Below are 24,426 nucleotides of genomic sequence, written 5' to 3' on the forward strand. Positions count from 1 at the left end.
TCCTTCCCTCCTGCCTCTCCCCAGCCCCTACTGGCAGCAGCTTCCACAGGAGAGAAGGGGAAGGAAAGGGACAGGCTGAGAGCTGGGTCGTCCTGGACCACACCCTGGCGGGGCTCCATGCTATTTAGGTGGCCTCAGGTGCAGCCTTGGGCTGACTTTCCTCCTCTGCACTCTGTGAGGTTGTGGCACCTGCCTCCCAGGGCTGTAGGGAGAAGGAAAGGCAAGCATTTGTGTGGAAATGGCAGATATGCTGTAACTGATGTCCAAGAAAGTTGGAAACAACATTTTTATTATAATGAGACCTCATTCAGCACCCCCTTTTTGGGGGGCTAAGGCATTCCTGGTTAAAATGGAATAAGACCTGCTGGGTGGAGGTGCTGGACAGGGCCCCTGGGTCATGGGAGGTGGAGGAGTAGGAGGGAGGAGGTGGGCCATGCCTGGGGGTGCCATGCCCTTGGGGGAGTCCCTTAGGGGAGGCATGTTTTGTGGGGCATACGTTGCTGGGCCCAGTGTGAGCACATAATTAGCCCTGGCTGTTAAGTCCTTCTTCACCTTCTGAAGGAGTAAAGGTCAACTGGCTCCTGTCTGTGAGAATAAAAGCTGAGCAGAGGGAGATGGGAATGGCTTCGTGGTTGGCTGAGCATGCGCTGTATTCCATGCACTGTTAGGTACTTAAGGGATATATTATAGCCCTATGTATTACCCCACTAATTAAAAGCAGAAATGATTATCTTTGTTTTGCGGTGAAGAAACTGAAGTTCAGGCAGGTCAAAGTGGCTTGCTTGTCCCCAGCCCAGGAGACCAAGGTGGGGCAGAGAGGGAGGTGGTTGCTGAAGCCCCTGACGGGGTGGGCTGGGGTCCCGAGCTGGCAGCTCCAGCCCAGGGTCTGCCAGGAGGATCCTGACTTGCACTTGGTCAGTGGTCATGTGGCACCAGAGTGGCTGCATCTGAGTCTTCTGGCTCCTGAGGTGAACCTGAGTGAACTGCTCGCCATGTGCCAGCATGATTAACTGAAGGAGCAGAGACTTCCCAAACATCATCTGTTCTTGTTTCTCCCCAATTCCTAAATAAACACTTCTGTTGTAATAGCATGTTAATACTACAGCAGTTCTTTGCTCTTCTGATGGACACATGGTCTTTTGTACAAACTTGTGGCTTAAGGTCTTCACTGTCAACTAAAGTGGAATTCCCATCAAATTCCCTCCAAGGATCAATATCCAGGATGGCCTGCCATGGTGTTTGCTTTTGTAAAGGCTGGAAATTCTGCCCTAAAGCCAGAGGTCCCAGTTTTTCTGAGTATGAAGTTCCCTTTGTAATATTGAACAATTTGAGAAACTTTTCATATGACAGTAACTATGTTTTCACAATTCATCAGTAGGAAAAATGCATAAGAGCAAAAAGACAGGCACTGTGAATTTTGAGACTTGTCTAGGTGTCATATTTTATTAATCACATCAACATCTGACACATACTGAGAAATAATAGCCTGTATAAATATGTGACCTAGTATTGATATCATTTCTAGATAGTGCATGTACATCAGGGATTCACATATAAAGAAATAAGGATCTGTGTTTGGATGATTAATATTTGTAGCCTCTCAAAGAAGTGGGTATGACAGGCTCTCCTTTCGCAATTTGCTTTTTCTTCCTGGGTACTTTGCTTGCAATTTGAGTAGCTTCCATTAGGGGGTGCCCTGGGACCGCAGTGCTTCTGCAATTGATGAGGCTTTCACTCCAGCTACGAGAACCATTTTCCCCATGAATTTTTAAAAATAATATGAATTAGCAGAATATAGCCTAAAAGAGGTAACCAAACATGATCACAATTTTCTTTTTCTTTTTTTTTTTTGAGACAGAGTCTCACTCTGTCACCCAGGCTGGAGTGCAGTGGCATGATCTCGGCTCACTGCAACTTCCACCTCCTGGGTTCAAGTGATTCTCCTGCCTCAGCCTCCCAAGTAGCTGGGACTACAGGCGCACACCGCCACACCTGGATAATTTTTTGTATTTTAGTAGAGACGAGATTTCACTGTGTTGCCCAGGCTGGTCTCGAACTCCTGAGCTCAGGCAATCTGCCCACCTCGGCCTCCCAAAGTGCTAGGATTACAGGCATAAGCCACCGCTCCCGGCCTATAAATTTAAAAGATGTAGTAGGCTCAGATAACTAAACTCTCATAGTGAATTGCTGCTCAGTTTTATTGAATTTTGTATTTCATTTCTTTTTAGCTTCCAGGCATTAAAAGTAACCCCAAGCATCTGCTAGCCTGGCAGAGCTTTCAGCATTAGAAATATACAAGTTGTTTTGTCTGCTCAGGGATCGTGAGACACCCCAGACCCCTCTCTCCTCCCTGGCCCCTCACAAGAAGCTCTCGGACCCTTGCAGGCATGTCCTTCCCTCCGTGGCCCTGTCTTGCAGGGAACCTTGGCCTAGGCTCCCTTGTGAGGGAGAGCTAGGTGTCAAGCTAATTGGAGCTGCATGGCGTCATAGGCAGCTTGTGCTTGAGCTGGTCTTCCCTTGGGAGTATTCCGGGCATCCTGTGCTGCTCATGGCAGGTCCAGGCCAGCTGGCCCACTGGGCACAGGGGGCACAGTGCCAAGAGCCCATTGTAGTTTGAGAGGCCTGTGAAAGTGTTTTAATTTCTTTTCTTTTCTTTCTTTTTTCTTTTTCTTTTTCTTTCTTTTTTTTTTTTTTTTTTTTTTTTTTTTTTTTTTTTTTTTTTTGAGAGGGAGTCTTGCTCTGTTGCCGGGTTGAGGTGCAGTGGTAGGATCTTGGCTCACTGCAATCTCTGCCTCCTGGGTTCAAGCGATTCCCCTGCCTCAGCCTCCTGGGCGTATTTTGTATTTTAGTAGAGACGGGGCTTCACCATGTTGATCAGGCTGGTCTCGATCTCTTGACCTCATGATCCACCTGCCTCAGCCTCCCAAAGTGCTGGGATCAGAGGCGTGAGCCACCACGCCCGGCCATTTTAATTTCTTTAATCGGAAGATAAACACTGAGCTGTGATGCCTTCTTCGAAAAGAAAAGAAAAGAAAAAAGGAAAAGAAAAGAAAAGAAAAGAAATCAAAAAATAACAAAAACACGAACTTTAGGTCAAAGAAAATGTTTTAATATATACTATTAATATATTCACCTTTGTACTGACACAATCAGAAAATATGCTTTTGTAATTGTTTTTTTTAAGTGGAGCAAGGGGCCTAGGAGGGTGAGCGTGTGTGGGGCCCGAGAAAGTAATCATGTGGCCCTGGGTGGGAGTGGGACTCAGGGTCTCCATGACCTGGGGCAGAGTCACAGAGGTGGGAATGACTCTGTGCAGGAGGGGCTGGCCGGTGGCTTGGCGTAGCTGTGCATGGGTGCAGGAGGAGCTGCAGCAGCACAGAGAGACTCCACCTCAGACAGAGCCTGTTCTGAGTCAAGCAGCCCTGGCTTCTGAGCACGTCTCAGGATCAAGTGCTCAGGGGCCTCAGCCTTAGGGATTACCAAGAGATGGATATGTGGGAATTTCAGGAACTTTGGAGTTTTAGCTAAGCTAGAAAAGGTTGGATTTCTCAAATGTGGGGGAGTGGGGTTGGTCCTAGGCCCAGCCTGGTCACTCGGGGATGAGACTTACATTTTTGACTGTGTATCTTTATCTGTAAATGGGGGCAAGAATTCACCCAGGTTCACTGAGGGAACATCATAATACATGTCAAGAGCCTTCCGAGCCCAAGGCCTGCCTCTGGGCACTGCCCAATGTTGGTTTCCTCCTTTGCCTGTCTGCATTGTATTATTCAAGGAAGGCCAGGGAGATGGAGGTGCGCTCACCTGGGCTGCAGATTGGCCCAGTATCGGCACCACTTGTGGCTGCCCTGCCGCGCCCTGCCAGACTGACTCAAGAGGGCTGGGTGGGACCTTCTGGGGCTTAACAAGCTTTGCAGGTGAATCTGCTGTGTGACTGGGACTGAGAATTTAGCCTTTGCCTGAGCACGTCTGGGCCATAGTCAGGCAGACTTGATTTTCAAGACCGGGCTCCCACCTTCCCAAGGGAGAGAGGTTCGGCTCCTCTCTTGTTGGAAAGGTTCTGGGACCTTGTTGAGAAGGTTCTGGGAGAGCAGGGCTGGCATGCACCCCCATCCACTCTGCAGAAGCATAAATGCTTCTTTGTCCTTAGCCTCCTGTCTTCCTGGAGTACTTCTTCTTTTTGGCTCAGGGAGTGAGCAGGGAGGAGCAGGTTCTCCACTCCTGAGGTTTCTTTGATCCAGTTTGTCAACACGCATTTGCTGCAGCTGTGGGCACAGCGCTGGATTTGAGGCAGGATGACTTAGGGTGGGGTGTGCTTTCACACTTGACAGGGGACACAGACACGTGAGTGATTCTTATCACAAAGTAGATTAAAATAAGCGCTACTGTGCAAGATGGACTTCCAGTGGGGATTCATGAATTTGGGTTGGGGAGGTAGCGTTGGAGTGGATCTAGAGGAGTGAGACCCGTTTCCACAGGCAGGGAAGTATGGGGAGGCTTTTCCAGCTGGGAGAGGGGTCCAGTGTGCGTAAGTGTGCCGTGTCTGATGGGACTGGACGGGTGCTGGAGGGCTGGAGGGGACAGAGGAGTTTCAAAGTAAGCTGCAGCCAGACTGGAGAGGTCCTGTGTCCCACAAGAAAGTGCTAGCACCCCTTGGTGGTGACAGCCCTGGTTGCCTGTGTGATGACCGCTCAGTGAAGGCTTTGGAACCAGCTGTGCCCGGTTTGTGAAAGCTGCAGAGACAGTGCCTACACATGTGAAGTATGCACAGTGTAGTCCTCTGCCTGCAAGAAGGTCAGCAGATGTGACAGGTGGGCAGTTCTATTCATGATAGAATCAAAGATGGAATACCCAGGAACGATACTCATGGGAAGTGTGTCCAATCCGGATAATGAAATTATACCAGGGACACAAAAGAGCCATTGTACAGGTAGAGATGTTCAGCGTGTTCCAGCAGTGGGGGATCAATATCTTACATATTTCAGTTGTTTCCAAATTAACTTGTGGATTTAATGCAACACCTAGCCAGAATCTGGGTGGATAACTTACCAGATATTAAAACATATTAAAAAACATATTGTAGGCCAGGCACAGTGGCTCACACCTGTAGTCCCAACAATTTGGGAGGCTGAGGCAGGAGGATTGCTTGAGGCCAGGAGTTCAAGACGAACCTGAGCAACAGAGAGAGAACCCATCTCTACAAAACCTTTTAAAAATTAGCCAGATATGTTGGTGCATACCCGCAGTCCCAACTACTCAGAAGGCTGATGTGGGAAGATTGCTTAAGGCCAGGACTTCAAGGCTGCAGTGAGCTGTGATTGCACCACTGCACTCCAGCCTGGGCAACAGAGTGAGACCCTGTTTCAAAAAAGTTTGTAAATTTATAATAATTTAAACGGTTTGATATTGTGATGGAAATAGACAACATGCCCATGGAACAGACTAGAAAGGCTGGAATATAGAAGTTAATACATCTGGTTAATATTTAACCACTTGGGAAACCATCAAGCCCCTTGCTCATATCAAACCCCCAAATATATTGCATGGGGATTAAAATTTAAATATAAAAATGAAATCATTGAAGTGCTAAAAATAATTTAGGTAAGTAAGTAGTTAAGGGATGAAAAACATCTTTCTACACATGATACCAGAGACAGAAAAAAATGTCTGCAACGTAAATGACTAATGTATTATATAAACAACTTTAATAATGAATATGAACAACTCATTGTGAATGAACTTCTTAATGAGATAGTGGGTGAGGGATATGAATTAGTTCACAAAAGGAAAAAATTATCCTGAAATTAATATGGAACCTAAAAAGAATCCGAAGAGCCAAGGCAGTCCTAAGCAAAAAGAACAAAGCCAGAGACATTACATTACCTGACTTCGAACTATACTAAAAGGCTAAAGTAACCAAAACAGCATGGCACTGGTATAAAAATGGACGCCCCTTTCAATAAATGGTGCTGAGAAAATTGGATTGCCACATGGAGAAGAATGAAACTGGAACCCCTATCTATCACCATATACAAAATCAATTCAAAATGGATTAAAGACTTAAATGTAAGACCTGAAACTATAAAAACACTAGAAGAAAACCTAGGGGAAACTCTTCTGATCATTGATTTAGGCAAAGAATTCATGTCTAAGACCTCAAAAGCACATCCAACAAAAACATAAATAGACAAATGGGACTTAAATGAAAAAGCTTCTGTACAGCAAAAGAAGTAATCAACAGAAAGAACAGACAACCTACAGAATGGAAGAAAATATTTACAAAGTGTGCATCCAATAGGGGACTAATATCTAGAATTTACCAGGAACCTAACAACTCAACAAACCCACACATAATCCCATTAAAATATGGGCAAAGGACATGAATAGACATTTTTTTCAAAAGAAGACATACAAATGACCAACAAGCATATGAAAAAATGCTCAACATCACTAATCATTAGAGAAATGCAAATTAAAAGCACAATGAGATATCATCTTATAGCAGAAAGGATGGCTATTATAAAAAAGACAAAAAATAACAGTTGGCATGGATGAGGAGAAAAGGGAACTCTTTTTTTTTTTTTTTTTTTTTTTTTTCTGTAGACAACATCTTGCTCTGTCACCCAGGCTGGAGTGCGATGGCGTGATCTCGGCTCACTGCAACATCCACCTCCCAGGTTCAAACAATTCTCAGCCTCCCAAGAAGCCGGGATTACAGACATGCACCACCATGTCTGGCTAATTTTTGTATTTTTAGTAGAGTCAGGGTTTTGCCATGTTGGCCAGGCTGGTCTCGAACTCCTGAACTCAAGCGCTCCACCCGCCTTGGCCTCCCAAAGTGCTGGGATTACAGGTCTGAGCCACCGCACCCAGCCACTTCTACACTGTTGGTGGGAATGTAAATTAGTACAAACTGTATGGAAAACAGTGTGGAGATTTCTCAAAGAACTAAAAATAGAACTACCATTCAATTCAGTAATCCTACTGCTGGGTATCTACCCTAAGGAAAAGGAATCATTATTTTAAAAAGATACCTGCACTTTTATGTTTATCGCAGCACAGTTCACAATAGCAAAGATGTGGAATCAACCTAAGTGTCCATTAATGGAGGATTGGACAAAGAAAATGTGATATATATACACAGTGGAATACTATTCAGCCATAACAAAGGATGAAGGCATATCTTTTGCAGCAACATGGATGGAACTGGAGGCCATTATCTTAAGTGAAATAACTTAGAAAGACAAAATACCCCATGTTCTCACTTATAAATGAGAGCGAAATAATGTGTATTCATGGACGTAGAGCATGGAATGATAGACATTGACAACTGGGAAGGATTAATGGGTGAGAGATGAGAAATTACCTACTGGGTACAATGCTTGGGTGATGGTTACGCTAAAAGCCCAGACTTCACTACACAATATATCCATGTAACAAAATTGTGCTTGTACCCTTTAAATGTATACACATTTTAAAAAAGGAATTTGCCCGTAAAAGGAGAAATAAATGTCAGTAAGTGTGAGAAAGTCAATCTTACATTAATTAAGTAGGTGCCTATTAAAGTAAGATACTATTTTTTGCTATTAAATTGACAAATTTGTGGTGTGCTTTGCTTTTGTTTGTTTGTTTTTGTGAACGATGGTACTCAATGCATGTGAAAGTGTTTGGCAAGGACTCTCATATGCCTTGGGAGAGGAAGCTGCAAGCTTTCTGCCAAGCAGTTTGGCAGGATGTCTCAAAACCTTTAAAAGAATTCCTCCCTTTATCCTGGGGATTCCATTTCTAGGAATTTATCCCAAGGAAACAATTAAATGTGCAGTCCAAAATTCCTATGCAAGGATGTTCATCACAATGTTATATATAAAGGTGCAGATTTGGAAGGAATTTGAACATCCAGTGATGGGGAATGAGTCATTCGTCTGCCAGAGTGCAGTGAAGCCCTTAGGAACATTTCTGAAGGATGCTTAGTCACAAGGGAATGAGGGAACTTCATGATCTACGGCTAAATGAAGAAGGCAGGAAGGATAGTGGGCCGAGCCGGAGGGAGAAGAAGGCCCATGGGGACGGGGGGTGGGGGGCAGTGCCAAGATAGGAGACAGAAGGTGCAGGATGTGTTGGAGAGCAGGCTCAACTTCATTTCATTCAGATTCCCTTTAGCAAATTCTGATTGAGCAGATACTGGGTGCAAAGTACTGTCATTTAGGCTCAGTTTAGCAAAGGAGATGGTTTGGGTGAAGTATACCGAAGGACAGGTGCTGACCCTGGGCAGGCTCTTGCTCAGGGCAACAGGCAGCTGCTCTGCCCTGTGTCCATGCCCCCACTCAGGGACTCGCTCCTCTCCTGGCCTCTCACCCCTTCTCTGGGGAGCTGCTGTCTTCACCTCCTCTTCCCAGGGTGCATAGAACTTTTAAAATTAAAAAGAAGAAAAAAAATTCAGGATAATGAAACTTTTTGAAAAGAGAGGTTGTATCCTACATTTAAAAAATTGATATTTATGTGTGGGAGTAGGGAAAAGACTGGAAGGAAACATATAAAAATGTGATTTCTGGTTAGCTGTGATAGAATTATGGGAGATTTCATATCTTTCTATGTTTTTATAATCAGCATTTTTTTAAAAAAAAACAGCTTTATTGAGGTACCATTGACATATAATCTGCACACATTTAAAGTGCACAGTTTCATACATCTTGATATATGTATATACCTGTGAAACCAACACCACGATCAGGATAGTGCACATACCCATCTTCCCCAAAATTCCTCATGCACATCCGTAATCCCTCCCCACATCCCCTGCAGGGCAACCCCTGGTCCACTCTCTATCCCTATTACTCAGTTCACACTGTTTCCTAGGATTTGGCTTAAATGAAATCGTGCGCTTTTTGGCTTCTTCCAGCCCGTGATTATTTTGTGATTCATCCATGTAGTTGTGTGTGTCAATGGTTTCTTCCTTTCTGTTGCTACGAAGTATTCCATTGTGTGGGCATAGTATAGTTTTTCTAATCCAATGAATCACTTGATAATTAGGAAAGTCTCCCCTTTTTGTAAGCATGCCCAAAGATTGGCTAGGGTCCTGGGAGTTTGGATCTGTGCCATCCGTCCATCTCTGTAAGTTTGGGGCAGTTCCTCAGGCCTGGCCCAGTGACCCTGAGGGCAACGGCCCGGCCAGCCCAGTGGGCACCTGGGCTGTCATTCGTCAAACACAAGGCTTGGCCATGCCTTGAAACACTCAAGCTGCCTAGAAAGCATGTCCTCATGGTCAGAGCTTTGATTTGGGTGCCAGGAGGTTTAGTGGTGGTCAGCGGATGTGCTTAGTAATTGCCTTTGTGCCTTGCCTCGGTGGGAGAGTTGGAGAAAGCTTGATGTCTTGTCCAAAGCTGGTGTTGCCTAACTTCCACATGTCACTCATGCCCTTGCCTGCACCTATGTGTGGCTCACAGCTCTTTCCCCCACCCCCAGCAGGCAGCCTACCCTCTCTGAAGAGCAGTCCCCTCTTCGCCTGCCCAATGCAGCCCCTACCATCACTCTGTGGCTCTCGTCCTTCACCTGGCAGAGCTGATGGCTGTCCCTCTGTGATCTAGGTGACTTTCATGAGGTCTCCCTGTCTCTTGGATTAGCACAGACCCAGGCAGCTCCTCCAGGGCTCCAGAGCGAGTCATGTTCCACCAGTCCCCAGGCATCCCTGGTCCCTGTGGTCCCATGGCCTGCTCCCTGCCTTATGCCTTGCCCCACTCATCTCTGAGGGTTCCAGGAGGTGCCTCCCACGTGCTCAGGAAGAAACTGCTATGATACCTGCTCTGGTCAGCTCCCGGCACTGCCACCAGGGCTGAAAGGGAGGACTTAGCCTGTGCTGTTCCATGTAGAAAGGGGCAGGTGGCCAGCACCTCTCCAGCACTCTGTGCCCCCTTGTCTCTGAGCCTAAGCCTCCTAAGGTCTGGCACGTGATGTCCTTTTCTGCCTTCTCTTATCACTCCAAGCATGAGTTGGACCCAGTCCTGTCCTGCTCGACCTTCCTCCCCTCATTATTTCTCTACCTTGAGCAGCCTTTGCCAACCCCCTCAAAACCACTCACACTGGCAGGGACCTGTGACTGTGAACAGAGGCTGGTGCCAAGACCCTGGATCTTCTAGACCCAGGGGGACTCTGGACAGCACCTCTTTGCCCACTGGGCACCCTCCAACTGCAAACAGCATCTCCTGGGGCTGGGCCCTGCTCTGGGAGCAGCCTTCCCCTCCTTCTCCCTCAGGGGCCTGGAGTCCTGGGATGGTGCTGTCTAACCAGGCACAGGAGGAAGAGAGGCTGGCTGCCCAGGGACTCTCTCTGGAGGAGTGCTAGTGGACCTGTGCCCAGAGCCGCCTAGCCTCAGGCCTCTGTCCATGTCCCCACATTCAGCAGAGACACTGATGGAGGGGTCTGTTGGCAGGAGAGCCCCAGTTGTGGGGCCAGCGTGAAGCTCCATGAGGTTGCCAGCCGGTTCCCTGGAAGCAGGCGAGGGCTGGTGGGGGGCAGGGGACAGGGCTCCTCTGTGCCCTGCACAAGCTCCTGTCTTTAAAAAAGTCTCCCTTGAAGAGCATGGAAACTAACAGTAAGCTGTCCTGGCCCATATCCAGCCATGTAATCTTAGAGCCCCCAACCTCGGCGGGGACAGGACTCAACTTCTGTAACTTGATGTCTGGGTGAGGGCTGCAGGCTCTGTTGGAAGCTGCTGCAGGGCTCCTCCTCATGCTGTGGGCTCAGGCCTGGGCCCCAACCTCGAGGGGAGGGTGGAGGGAGTGACGGGGTAGGGTCCAGCCCAGGAAACAAGCCTGTGAGGAGGTGGTGCTCCTTGCTGTGGGGGGCTGGGAGCTGGGCCAGCAGGACCCTGCGAGTTGCTCAAGGGCCCGTTCCCGTGTCTGCAATTACAATTACCTCTGAAGTGAAGAGCTTCACCAACAGTCACCTGGGTCGTTAGAGCTCCTGCTTCCTCCCCCTACCTGGCTCCTGCCTCGGCTTCCTGGCTCCTGGGCAAGAGAGGGGCATGGGCAGGCCGCCAGCCTCTTACTGGCCAGATGATACTGAAAGCCTGCATTGCAGAGATGATTGCTTAGCCTTTCAACAGGGCACATAGAATGCCCATTCTGGGAGGGAGGCAGCCGAGGCTTCCATGCATTCAGGACCTCCCCAGGTCCCAGGGCTGTGCATAAAGCATAAACTGCGGAGTTGGGTCTGAAGCTGGCTTTATATTCTCCCCATCACATCCTACTGGGTTGCTGCAGGATCACCTGCCCCAGGCCAGGCGCCTTGCCAGGGCTCCCACATAGCTTAGCTGATTGCATCCTGTAAACAACCCTGCAAGAAAAGGATTGCCTGAATCTTCATTCTAATGACTGGGGAGGCTCAGCGCGTGTAAGTCACTTGCACAGCCGTGTACATTTGCTAGGGCTTTCTGCTCCCGAAGACCATGCTTTCTGGGACTCCTCGGATGCCCAGACCTGCCTTTGGGTGGGAGGTGTGGTCCTGAGTGACTAAGGGACTCCTGGGTGAGTCCATCTGCCTGGTCCTCTGCCTGCACCCTCCAATCTATCTCCTCCCAGCCAGCCCCGTGGGTCCTTCCCCCTCTGACCACAGTGCTTCTTGTGTCTGAGCCCTTCCCCACACTCCCCACAGGCTCCAGTCTTGAACTCCCTGTTCCCCAAGCACTCCCCTACCACAGGCCTCACACCTGTGTCCTCTCTGCCCAGGGACCTGCCCCGCTGGCTGACCGCCCACGGACCACCCTAAGTAGCTTTGCCAGCTCTCTTCCCTTTCCCCACCCCAGACAGCGGTGACTGTTCTCACGTGGCTTCCCTCTAGACAGCACTCCACACACTTCCTCTACAAGTGGGTTACGGACATGCCTGTCTGCTTCCTGCACAGACCGAGGATTCTCAAGGGTGGGGATGGCACCTTAGGTTCTGGCGTACTCAGAGGGAGAGCACATAGTAGGTCTTCAGGAAAAGGTTTTCAAATAAGATTACGTTGTACTTCTGGAGGCAAATTATCTCCCTTCTTTTCTGATCAAATGGTTTTTATGTTTGAGAAATGTGGCAGTAGTATAAGAATTTGCCACATGCTGAAATAGGTCTCAGTGATAAAGAGTAACAGGTTTAATTTTTAATTCCAGGTTTTAACTCCATGATTGTGTGCTATGAGTATATGGCTGCATGTCTCAAGAAATTCACTGGCTTTAAAATGTGGGCTTAGCTACTGCCAGTATGATTTGATGAAAGCGGATAGAGGTCTCGATCCACCCCCGGATTCCACCGTCAGGCCCAAGGACGGACCCCTGGCCATTGACTGATGCCAAGTGGGTGCCTGGCAGCAGCCTTCCTTCCCATCCCTGCTTCTGGACGCCTCAGCCGTGAGTCAGAGCATGTGCAGCGTGGGCTTGTGCGGGTGGCAGGGAGCCCAGAATTAGCTCAGCTGCGTTTCAGCAAGGCTGCAACGGGGAGGGGGAGGCTGTGCCAGGCGGGGGCTGAGAGTCAGCACCCTCAACCACAGTGGGGGTCGGCTCTCAGGAGCTGTCATAGACCTCAGGGCATTCAGAGAAAGCCTGCTGTGAGCTGAGCACAAGCCCAATCATAGATGAGCAGAGGGTCAAAGGACCAGGCCTTGCAAAGCCACAGCTGGTGTGACCCCAGCCTGCCGGAGACAAACATAGACCCTGCATGGGCGTGGCCAGGTCATGCCTGGGGAGTGAGTGGCAGACAGGTGTGAGCATCTCCGAGCTCACTGCTCACAGTCTAGCAGAGACGGCCGGCTCAGTGCCTTCACCTACCCGCAGCACACCCAGGCAGGCAGAGCCAATACCAGACAATGCATTGCCTCCTGACTGGCGTTCTTTCACTCTTTGCAAACTGCGTTTTTGTTAAAAGGCAGAGAATTGTTAGCACAGGTACTTTAATATGTTGCAAAATGTTTTATTTGCCCTTGCGCCTTTCCTGTGCATTCTAAACTCTGGCACAGGTATGCTGCCCAGGATGCCAGTGGTTGTCACACCAGAAAACAGGGGAGCAGCACTTGTCACTCTGCTAATTAGGGCAAAATGCAGGGTGGTTTTGTGCCTCCCAGGGGTGTGGAGGGGTCGGGCACTTGTGTCACCACCAGATGAGTCAGCTAGATGGAACAGTAAAATATTTAATCACAAGCATGTCAGCATTGTTCTAGAAAAACACATCTTTAAAGGCTTTGGTATGTGGTATGGGCGCACCATGTTACCTTTGTGGATTTCCCATAGCCACATGCGAAACACACACGGAGCAGGGATTGGTATGTTTGGGGTTTCCGTGGGTTTAATTTTGTGAGCACCGCAGACTGGGAGGAAAACAAAACACCCTCAGGTTCTCGGGGTGGCCCAGCTTGGAGGCTCAGCCAGATGGTTTCTGCCCTGACCTGGCCTTGGTCACCAGCATTCGGGTTCACAAAATCAGGGTGGGCTGGCTGCAGAGCATTGATAAGGGGCCACCCACCAGCTCCTTCAGGTGGGCTCGGGAGCACACTGTGCTTCAGGCGCCTCCCTTCCTGGCACTGGCACCCCTGACTGGGATCTGGTCCTTCTCTTTGATCTTTGGACAGCGCGTGTTGGATGACAACTGGGCCTGGCACACGAAGTGGGAAATTCTCATCTGTGAGAGTCTGAGAGCGGGGACCTTGCTGCCCTCAGCCTTGTCCCTGCAGAGCCTGATGTAATGCGTGGCATGTGGAGGCCCCTTGCTAAATGCTGTGGACTCCCACCCTGTCCACATCCCTCTGCTGGTACCAGCCCCGGAGGCATTGTGCAAACGGTCTCACACATCTGGAGAAACCCTCCCACTGATGTAGCCTCTGTTCTTTGCAAGGCCTAGTGTGCACCCAGCAGTCTCGCTTGAGCCCCCGTCCACTATGAGGGGGGCAGAGCCAGAATTCATATGCCCCTTTCAAGGACGAGATACCTGAGGCCCAGAAAGCAGAAGAGGGGTGTGCCTGTGATGCCAGCAGAAGCACGGGCGTGGGGGTCTCCCGCCTCTCAGTTCAGCACCTCACCCAGGTGCCCGCTGCTCCCCCGATGCTTGGCACTGTCCTACCAGGATGTGCTGCCGACAGCTTCTCAGCCTCCCTTTAAAAATAAAAGGTGTCTTAGATTTTTCTGATTCTCTGTGCCCAGCAAACTCATTGGAAGCTAAGTCCAGAACAGCCCCTCTTTTACTGAGCAGTAATTCCCTGCAACCTTGAGCTCAACACCTTGTTTACATCGCCTCATTTAATCCTCCTGTCACCTGTGAGAGGAGGCACCACGTTATTGGCTCCACTTTGCAGAAAAGGAAATGGGCCCTGTCAGGGCAAACCCTGGCCGAGGCCACCAGCAGGTGAATGGAGCCATGCCTGGTGAACTGCAACCCTGCACTCTGATGGCAGGTGGGTGTGGAGGGAGGGAACACTCCAACTCCCACTCTCTCGGCTTTGAGGCTGCTCCTTCTTTTGTAGAAACGGTTGTCACTGTGAGCAGAGCAGACTCTGGTTTTGGGGGATGCTCAAAACAGTGGCTGGGAAACAAGGAGCATATTTATTTATTTATTTATTTATTTATTTAATTAATTAATTAATTTATTTATTTATTTTGAGACAGAGTCTTGCTGTGTTGCCCAGGCTGGAGTGCAGTGGCGTGATCTTGGCTCACTGCAACCTCCACCTCCCGGGTTCAAGTGATTCTCCTGCTTCAGCCTCCCACGTAGCTGGGATTACAGGCACATGCCACCATGCCCGGCTAATTTTTTGTATTTTTAGTAGAGACGGGGTTTCACCATGTTGGTCAGGCTGGTCTCGAACTCCTGGCCTCAGGTGATTCACCCGCCTTGGCTGGGATTACAGACGTGAGCCACCACACCTGGCCACAAGGAGCTTCTTAGACTACGTTTTCAGAGGTGAGACAGTCTCCTCTTCTCAACGGGGAAGTAGGAGGTCCTGCCTGAGGGTGCGCCCCAGCCCACAGCCCCCTTGGTAAGAGGTCTCTGAAATCGGCTTCCTGCAGGTTGGAGCAGCTGGAGGAGGAAACAGAATCATCCTTCCGAGGTGGGAAGTGGTGCCGTTATAGGGGAAGTGTGATGTGGGAGAGATGGCGTTACTGACTACTCATGATGTACTATTCCAGAGGGGTGGGAATTGGGGCAAAATGCAGCCATTTCCTGCTTCAGAATTAAGTTTCCCCTTTTTGAAAGCGGCTCGAGCCCCGCTACCCATTCCTTTGGTTGTTGGCTTCTGTAGCTACTCTACTGGCCCTCTGCCATTCTCATTGATGGGCATTGTACCTCGAGACAGGCTCTGTGAGTTTACAGGTGGCAGAGGAACAAGATTCTCCTGCCTGTAAGGGAACCAGGGAAAAAGAGCAAAGTGGCCAGGTGGCTTGGGGTGTGCTAACAGATGGGGCGTTTGGTGCCAGGCCCATTCCCTGGAGAGGCCAGCTGGTCTGGGCATCAGGTTTCAGTGGGCCTTAGAGCAGGCGGGTCAGCAGCAGGAATGTGCTGGAGGGAGGAGATGTCATTTGCCCGGCCAGTGTTTGCTCACGTCCTGCAGCCTGACAGCTCAATTTGTTTGCACCTGCAGATTTCATGAACAGTGGTTTGACGACGGTTGCTTGGGTCCAGATTACATGGAAACATTTAGAACCTCCCCTGGGATTGCATCCTTATCTAATAATCATAACTGCTTTCTCAGATGTGTAATAAGGGTTTTCCTGAACCTGTTCACCCTTTCTTATAAGTTACAGCAGTGACATCGCAGTTTTTATACGTAAACCAGAAGCAAGTTGAACCAAAATAAAGAAAGCAATTTTATGAACAAATAAGTTCCCTTGAGAAGCACCGGGAATCGAATGCAAATATCATAAGGGACAGTTAAGAATCTGCTGTTGCTATCTAGGGCTCATGAATCTCCTGATGTGCAGAGAAACCATACATAGCAATCTCTTGACAGCTTTCCGCCAATCTCTCCTGAATTTTCACTGGAGAAACCTCCCCAGAGTCTCGGAGGAAGCAGAGCTGCTGAGATGCTGATTCACTGTGTGAGGCTTAAACTCAGGATGCATTTATACATCCTGTACTCTCAGTGTTTGCATGAAGCTTTTAAACACAAGGCTGGGAGAGACAAGTTTGGGGCAGTGGGCTTTTTCCATATGTAGACCTCTGAACGTTTAGGATTATTCTGGCTGTGCAAATTTACTGATACAAATAAATATAGGGACTTGGGCTAGGCTGAGAGAAAATAGATGAGGTATGAATGAAATTTATTTCTGTATAGATGGACTTTTAGTGGAAATTGTGAGGCTCATTCCACTTCCCAAGTGTAGGTCCCAGCCTTCGGTAGACTCTGAATGTTGTTGCACCACTGATGGAGGCAACACCAGAGAGGGGAAGGTCATTGGACTGTAAGCCACCTTGGAAACCCGAGCCTTGGTCTGTTGTCCAGGGCAAGTGGCAGCTTGTACCAGGGAAGGGAGGGGACAGACCTTAATGGAGTTTATCTGCCTGATAGGCATTTGCAGCAATAAAGTGAGTTTGGCTTTGGGTTTTTGTTTGGGCTGATAAAATCTTTCTGTTCACTTCCAAGCTGTTGGGTTGACAGGCTATCCACAGGTTGTGGGATGGGAGAAACTGTGGAGCCATCTAGCTGTGTGGCCAGGAAGGATGGCTAGCCTCTCCCCTGCCAGATTACTCACTGCAGGGACAGGGCAGGCATTTGCCAGGTAAATAACTTTTGCTGGAGGGTTGACATGGAATGGCGTCTGCAAGAGAGGCGGTGTGGGACCCATTCCTGTCCCACAGCTGAGATTTTGGAATTGTCTGGAAGAGACACCCTACCTGAGGGTGACCTCGGAGCTCTCTAGGCCACACATTTAGGCTCTTCTGTTCTTGTGGCTTACCTCCCAGATGAGACAGCCAGCCCGTCCACTGGTTACAGCTTTGAACATGAAAGGAGCTCCAGGGCACTGGCAGCTTCTGCTACAGAGTGGCTGGGCTGGGCCAGAAAAACCATGAGGTGAGATCCTCCCATTCCAGCTTCAAAACTGCATTTTCTACCTGACGTCGGAGATGAAAACTGGCCTTCTATTCCCATGGGTTTATTGAAGGTACATGTTTTACTCCTGATGCCTTGCAAAATTTGCAGAGATGTTTTAACCCGTGCCGAAACATTAGGTTTTCTGCTTCAAGAAATACCCCTCATTATTCTTTTTGATCTGGTCTTAGTGTATGTAGTTCACCTGGCAGTCTCTTCTATGCAGCAACCAGAGTCACTTTTTAAAATGTAATCAGACTTCCAATCCCAGACATAATGGAATAATAAATATCAGACTTATTCTTCTTTCCCAAGCAATTGTGATATTGGACAGAATGCATGAAGGAACTGTTTTCGAGAATGGAACAACACTCAGTGCAGGTCTTTGGTCCAACGGGAAGCATGTGAGTCAAGTCCCACATTCACTCTGGCTTTCTGAGAGTGCCTTCAAAACCAAGGTACAAGGGAAGCAGAGGCCACCGGAGAGCTGAGTACAAGAAACAGAGATCAGAGTGCAGGCAGCTGGAACTTGCGGGGAGGGTAGTGGAGAGGAGGGTTCTGAGCAGAGAAGGGACTTCAGAAGTCTTCAAAGTGATCTTGAGTCTTGGCCAAATGCTAAGCTGCATTTGCACAGGGAACGACTCTTTGAGGCTCGGCAGAGAACAGCTACTGGGCAGGACACTGTGGGGAGGATAGTGAGCTAAACACAGCCTGGAAGTCCCACAGTCACATTGTGCTGGGAGACTAAGAGTTTTTGTTTTGTTTTGTTTTTTTGCAGAGATGGAGTTTCGCTGTTGTCGCCTACGCTGGAGCGCAGTGGCGCGATCTTGGCTCACTGCAACCTCCGCCTCCTGGGCTCAAGTGATTCTCCTGCCTCAGCCTCCCGAATAGCTGGGATTATAGGTGCCCACCACCATGCCCAGCTAATTTTTGTATTTTTAGTAGAGAAGGGGTTTCACCATGTTGGCCAGGCTGGTCTTGAACTCCTGACCTCCGGTGATCAACCCACCTCGGCCTCCTAAAGTGCTGGGATTACAGTTGTGAGCCACTGCACCCGGCCAATACTTAGAGTTCCAATCTGCTAGAGTGAGGAGACTTTACTGAGCACCTTGAACATTGAATCCGAGATCACAGAAACGTCACACGTTAGGAATAAGATTGCTCTAGCCCCAAGACCACGCTAAACTCTCCGTAACAAAACCTAAAAACAAGCCTTGTTAGGATCCAGATACTATGCCAGTCAACTAACTCTCTGCCAGAATAAAACTCAGCACTCTTCAAACAAATTATTCTCTGCAATATCCAGCATACAATTAAAAAAATCACTAGACAGGCAGTACAATGAGACTAATAACAAAGAGAAAAGGTCGATAAATACCAACCCATACAAACATAGTGAGTGCACAAATAGGAATTTCAGCAGAGAATTGGCAATTTAAGAAACAACCAAATGGTAATTCCCAAACTAGAATATATAATATCTCAAATGAAGAATTCACTGGATGGATGGCCAGGTGCGATGGCTCACGCCTGTAATCCCAGCACTTTGGGAGGCTGAGGCAGGCGGATCACCTGAGGTCAGGAGTTCGAGACCAGCCTGGTCAACATGGCAAAACCCCGTCTGTACTAAAAATAGAAAAATTAGCCTGGCGTGGTGGCATGCGCCTGTAGTCCCAGCTACTCAGGAGGCTGAGGCAGGAGAATTGCTTGAACTGGGGAGGTGGAGGTTGCAGTGAGCCGAGATTGCGACACTGCACTCCAGCTTGGGTGACAGAGCGAGACTCTAGTCTCAAAAAAAAAGAAAAGAAAAAAGAAAAGGAATTCACTGGATGGATCTAGGAGCAGTTTGGACACTGGCAGAAGAAAATGTCAGTGAGCTTGGAGACAGATCAATAAAAACCATTCAAACTGAGTCACAGAGTGACGAAACACTGAAAAGAAATGAGCAGAGCCTTGGTGACATATGAGAGATAATATCAAATAGCCCAACACGTGCAATTGGAATTTAGGAGATGAGAGAGATGGGGGCCAAAAAATATTTGAGGAAATTTCTCCAAATTTGATTAAAGTCCAGGAGATGGAGCAGAGATCGTGCCACTGCACTCTAGCCTGGGTGACAGAACGAGACTCTGTCTCAAAAAAAAAAAAAAAATGAGGTAACACCAGTCTTAGACTAAATCTTTCACAGAGGAGGGAGTAACACTTCCCAGATAAGTTTGAGGTCAGCGTGTTAGTCCATTTGTGTTGTTATAAAAGAATACCTGAGACTGGGTAACTTAAAAAGCAAAGAGCTTTTAAAAGTTGTTGTAAAAGAATATCTGAGACTTAGTAATTTATAAAGCAAAGAGGTTTATTTGACTCATGGTTCTGCAGACTACAGGGAATGTGGTGCTGGCATCTGCTTCTGGTGAGGGCCTCAGGAAGCTTCCAAGCATGGTGGAAGGCAGGGGGAGTCAGCATGTTGCATGGCAAGAGAGGCAGCAAGAGAGAGGGAGGTGAGGGCCCAGCCTCTCTCTCTTTTTTTTTTTTGAAACGGAGTCTCGCTCTGTCGCCCAGGCTGGAGTGCAGTGGCGCAATCTCGGCTCACTGCAAGGTCCGCCTCCCAGGTTCACGCCATTCTCCTGCCTCAGCCTCCTGAGTAGCGGGGACTACAGGCGCCCACCACTGTGCCTGGCTAAATTTTTGTATTTTTAGTAGAGGCGGAGTTTCACTGTATTAGCCAGGATGGTCTCGATCTCCTGACTTCGTGATCCGCCCGCCTCGGCCTCCCAAAGTGCTGGGATTACAGGCTTGAGCCACCATGCCCGGCCGGGCCCAGCCTCTCTTAAACAGCCAGATCTAGCATGAACTCATTACTATGGGGAAGACACCAAAGCATTCAGGAGGGATCCACCCCCGTGACCAGAACACTTCCCACCAGGCCCCATCTCCAACATTGGGGGTCGCATTTCAACATGAGATTGGGTAGGGGACAACATATCCAAACTATATCAGCAGGTATAACCGTGATTGTTTTAGAAAGGAAAATAAATTACAAACCAATATTCTTCATAAACATAGAGACACAATAAAACAAATTGAGCAGTGAGGGGGCCCATATGGCTTTGTTCTTCTTGAATGAAACGAAATAAATTAAAATAAAGGTGGCTTTGTTCTTCTTGAATGAAAATTGAGTCAATAAACACTCATGGGTCCATTGTCACCTGGAAGGCTGGGCATTCATGTGCAGTATCTTAACTGGATCCTCAAACTGGATAAGAAAAAATGACGTCTTCATCTGCTCAGATGAAGAAGCAGGCTGAGAACAATCACATGGGTTTCCCAGGGCCATTCCCACGTGTGGTGGCTCATCAGGGACAAGGATCCAGGTCTTCAAACGGCAAGGCCGGTTCTCTGCTAGAGGGTTCCCATGGAGAGACTTCCTGTGCTGAATGAATGATGGGGTGTGTGGCTGGGACAGAGAGTCACATGGTGACTGTGATGCCGTAGTAACTGCAGTGGGGAGCTTCCTGGAGATCTGTTCCTGAGGAAAGGACAATGAGGGTGTACCTAAGTAAGGAAAGGGATTGCAATAGCTCAGTGGAGGGTGCGTGGAAAGTGGACCCCTCGATCACACTGTTTTGTGTTCAGCGTCTGACCTCCCAGTGTTCCTTCCGTTTGTATAACTCTCTAGGGATCATTTTACCCTGTCCTCACGGCATTTGAGGCTGACGGGAACTCCAAGTATCAATGACACCTGGGATGAAAGTGGCTCAGGGCTCTCTTACATGAGGCTGTGTCCCTCTGTTTTGCAGATGTCTTTCCGGGCACCGAGCAGCTAGGGGACATGCCAGAGATCAGACAAAGGTGCATCACCCAGACTGAGGGCTGGGAGAGCAGGATTTCTGAATGCAGCAGCATTTCTTAATCGCAAGACCACACTTGTGTGTATGCATGTGGACGCGTGTGCATGTTGAAGGATGATCCTGGAAAGAATATTTTTTTCTTCATAATTTAGTGATGCATCTGACTTAAAAATGACTACTGAGACTAACTTCAAGAGCAATTAGAGGGGGAAGCTTGTGAGAATACTAGTGCATTCTCAGAGTCTGGGGTTAGTCATATGCGAATGGTTTCATCATTGGTATATTGGCATATTAGGAAAAAGAATTATTCCTTGATTTAAGTGTTTGCAGTATTTTAAAGCATCTGTCTCCTCCACATGCCCACTGAGATGTGGTTTCTTCCACAAGGTGGAATTATTTCACAGAGTGAAGTGAAGGCGATGTCCACTCTTATGCCTCACTGAGAAACAGTTAGAGGACTTCTTTACTTTTTTCTTAGTGAGATTTTTAGGCCTGGGGCAAAACAAAATGGGTTTTGAAATCAGGGAATTTTTACAAGCGACGTGTCTTGAAGGTGGGCTTTTGGCAAATTTAAGACAGCGGGTCCCTCAGCCCCCCGATCATGGCCCATGCACCCGCAGGGATGGAGCAGTGAACCCAGAGCCTTGCCGTGAGTCTATGCACCAGTGAGGGAAGCTGAGGCCAGAGGGGAGCTCCTTGTGGCTTCAGGCTGTTTTGATCAAGGTGCTGAATCTGCCAGTTCATGTGAAGCCCTGGGGCTCGGAGAAGTGAGCTCTCCCCAGGCTTCTGCATCATGGAGCTTAGGTCTCCTAAGGAGCAGAGGCTGATCCCATCCCCACAGCAAATGGGCAGGAGCACTCAGGTCATAGGGATGAGGGTCCCCCACCTGCTGCTGTGCAGTTGGGAGAGTGTGCTAGTGCGGCCCTAGGAGTACACCCCAAGGGGAAGGGTGTTTTCATCTCAGGATGCAAGCTTCCTGGCGGGAGTGGTAAAAGCTGGTTGTAGGCTCTAGAACAGTCTGTCCACTTTCCTAAGTAGAGGTAGTAAATGTGGGGGCATGTTTTCTGGGGCTTCTTTGCTTACCTTGGGAGAGATGACCTGTGGGCCAGGATGTCTTCTGGATGAAGAGGTGACTTGAGCCTGGACTACTGAGATCGGGGGTGACTCAGGGTCCCAGAGGTCAGGGAGGCTGGACCGTGGCAAGTTCAGAGAGTTTGCCCAGTGAGGAGAGGCCTAGCTAGCACAGGGCCCTCGGTCCTACAGACCCTTCCTTCCAGCTCGAGGGATGGTCGGGCCCTGGCAGTTAGCCAGCGACCCCCACCCATGCTCATCTTAAACTACTTTGAAAGCCAGAAGCCTGGTTTATGAATTGGGAGAGGGAATACATCTGCTCCGAAGACCAGAACGCCTGTGCCCACTGCTCAGGAGCCCCTGACACCTACACACTCAGGAGCCCCACACACTCGGGGAGCCCGCTTCATATTGATCAGATCGTTTGCTGGCATGGCTGGAGTCCTCAAGGGAAAGGTCTTGATCCCATCTTAGCGGAAGGATTATGTTTCCTGGCTGAGAGGCAGGGTCATCACGTGCCTTCTCCGAAGGCCTGACTTGGGGCTGTGCAGGCAGAGCAGGGGTGAAGGCTGCCAGAGACCCCTTCAGCATAGGGCTGGCAGCACTGAGAGAGGCGAGCCCACTCGTGTCCATGGCTACACCTGTCCTGCCTCCTTTCGTTGATGACATTCTTCCCTTGTGCCGTGTGGGCTGCCCTGACCTATAAATCTCATTTGCAAGCTGTTTCCAAGTCACAGTTTAGGATCGGTCAGTGTCAGAGTCGCTAGCCCTAGTTGTTCCCTTTGCAGACCTTTGGAACTTTTTACAGTGGAGAATGGCCTTTTCTGACTGTCCTGGCATGGGGGGCGCTCTTCCATCTATGACGTCCCGCTTTCTCGGTTGGTGTCCAGACTTCATTCGCCCGCCTTTGTTCGCAGCTTCTCTTGTGTTCCTGTCTTACTGCTTCGCCTAGCTCGGGAGTTCCTGGGGAGGGGCTGTGTTTGATCCTGATGTGCAGCCAGCTGGGCGCAGTGTGTTCCCAGCAAGCTGTTGTTAATACTCACCGGCACCAGGTCACTTGATGCACACCCGGGGGGGGTTCACTCAATTTTGCTCATTCTGACCCCAAATTCCGGACTCTAACAAAGAGGCCCTATCCCAGAGGATAAATCAGAGTCTCTAGACTGTGTCTCTTTTGTGATTCAGGACTTTGAGAAGACATAGGATTTCTTGAGAACTGCAGGCCCTGTGGTCTGATGTGACCTTTGTGTGAGGTCCCTTCACACATCCAGGCTAAGATGCCCTGTGGGCTGTGATGTCCACCTGCGGCCCCCAGTTTGCTTGTTGGTTAGGGCCTCAGGCCATGTGGGCTGGCCACCCAGGATGTCTGCTCTGCCCTTCAGGGCTCTGAGCTCTGGATCGGGGGAGCCCTGGGACTGAGGTTTGTGCCATGCCCTGTGATCTGTATATAGAAGATCAGGGTTCTCCCAAGTGCTGGGTTGGGCAGATCTTGGTGGGAACTAAAACCAGAGGTCCTATTGTGTCATGTTGGCAACTTTCCCACTGTGGCAGAGGCTCAGTGGCCCTTCATGCTCAAAATGGTCACCATTTACTGAGCCCTTTCTATGGCCAGGCTCTGTGCCAACACATCAGCATTTAACTCTCAACAACCCTGCAAAGAGGGATGAGCCCATTTCACAGATGAGAGGGATTGCAGAACCTGTCCAAGGTCATGGTACTCTAAGTAGTGGAGCCAAGGGAAAAACTCAGGGCTGGCAGAGCCACGTGCCTTTACAGGCTTGACCCTGTGCACCAACCCTATTGCTTGCAGAATCGCTTTCTGTCCTAAGTGAGGGGAAGGGCTCAGCACTCCTTCCTCTGGAGCTTGACTTCCTTCACCTGCCTCCTGGCACCATGATAGAAGGTGGAGCCGGGTGACCTTCTCCTTCACAGGTGAGGCACCCTCCCGCAGCCACACTGGAGTCTCTGTTTCCTGTGACTGATCTGCTCTGCCCAACGAGGCTGTGGAGTGGAGTGGCCAGATTGCTCCCTGGCTGGGCTTAGGCCCTTGCGTCATTTTCAGGGTGCCAAGTCAGGATAGAAGGAGGGTGCTTAGTGCTCTTGAGAGGCCTGCCTTTCTCCATCTCTTGCAATCAAGGAGCTGACAAGCAGTACTTTACTAAACAGCCCCACCACCCTCCACACACACGCATGCACACACACCTGCACGCGTGCATGCACACACCCACACGTGTGCACACAGAGTGGACAGTCCCTACTCCCACCCCTGTTCTTTTTCTCACCTAGTCCCCCAGACTCCTTTGAAAAGCCAGAGGAGGAAGGTATTGGAGGTGTGGTTGCTGGGTGGGTTTTGTGGCCTGGCTCTGCCACAGGGGTACCAGGGCACTCCTCCCACTGAGCCTCCATCCCCCTGCCTCCCCTCCCACTGAGCCTCCATCCCCCTGCCTCCCCTCCCACTGAG

At 49.2% G+C, this 24,426-nt stretch overlaps 1 protein-coding gene across 3 annotated transcripts in view; it reads left to right on the plus strand.

Moving 5' to 3' along the window:
• CRACDL (CRACD like) overlaps nucleotides 1–24,426 on the plus strand; it is a 159,580-nt gene that overhangs the window by 11,593 nt on the left and 123,561 nt on the right. The window contains exons 1-2 of one of the 3 annotated variants that reach the window (XM_058428523.1): nucleotides 11,353–11,388; nucleotides 12,146–12,382. The exons of 1 other annotated variant lie outside the window; for it this stretch is intronic. The gene's annotated coding sequence lies outside the window, so the exon portion shown is untranslated. Of the gene's footprint in view, nucleotides 1–11,352; nucleotides 11,389–12,145; nucleotides 12,383–24,426 lie in introns of those variants that run through there. One more of the 3 variants, XM_058428521.1, reaches the window with a different exon arrangement.

Source organism: Hylobates moloch, unplaced genomic scaffold (genome assembly GCF_009828535.3).
Source record: "Hylobates moloch isolate HMO894 unplaced genomic scaffold, HMol_V3 SCAFFOLD_15, whole genome shotgun sequence".
NCBI lineage: Eukaryota > Metazoa > Chordata > Mammalia > Primates > Hylobatidae > Hylobates > Hylobates moloch.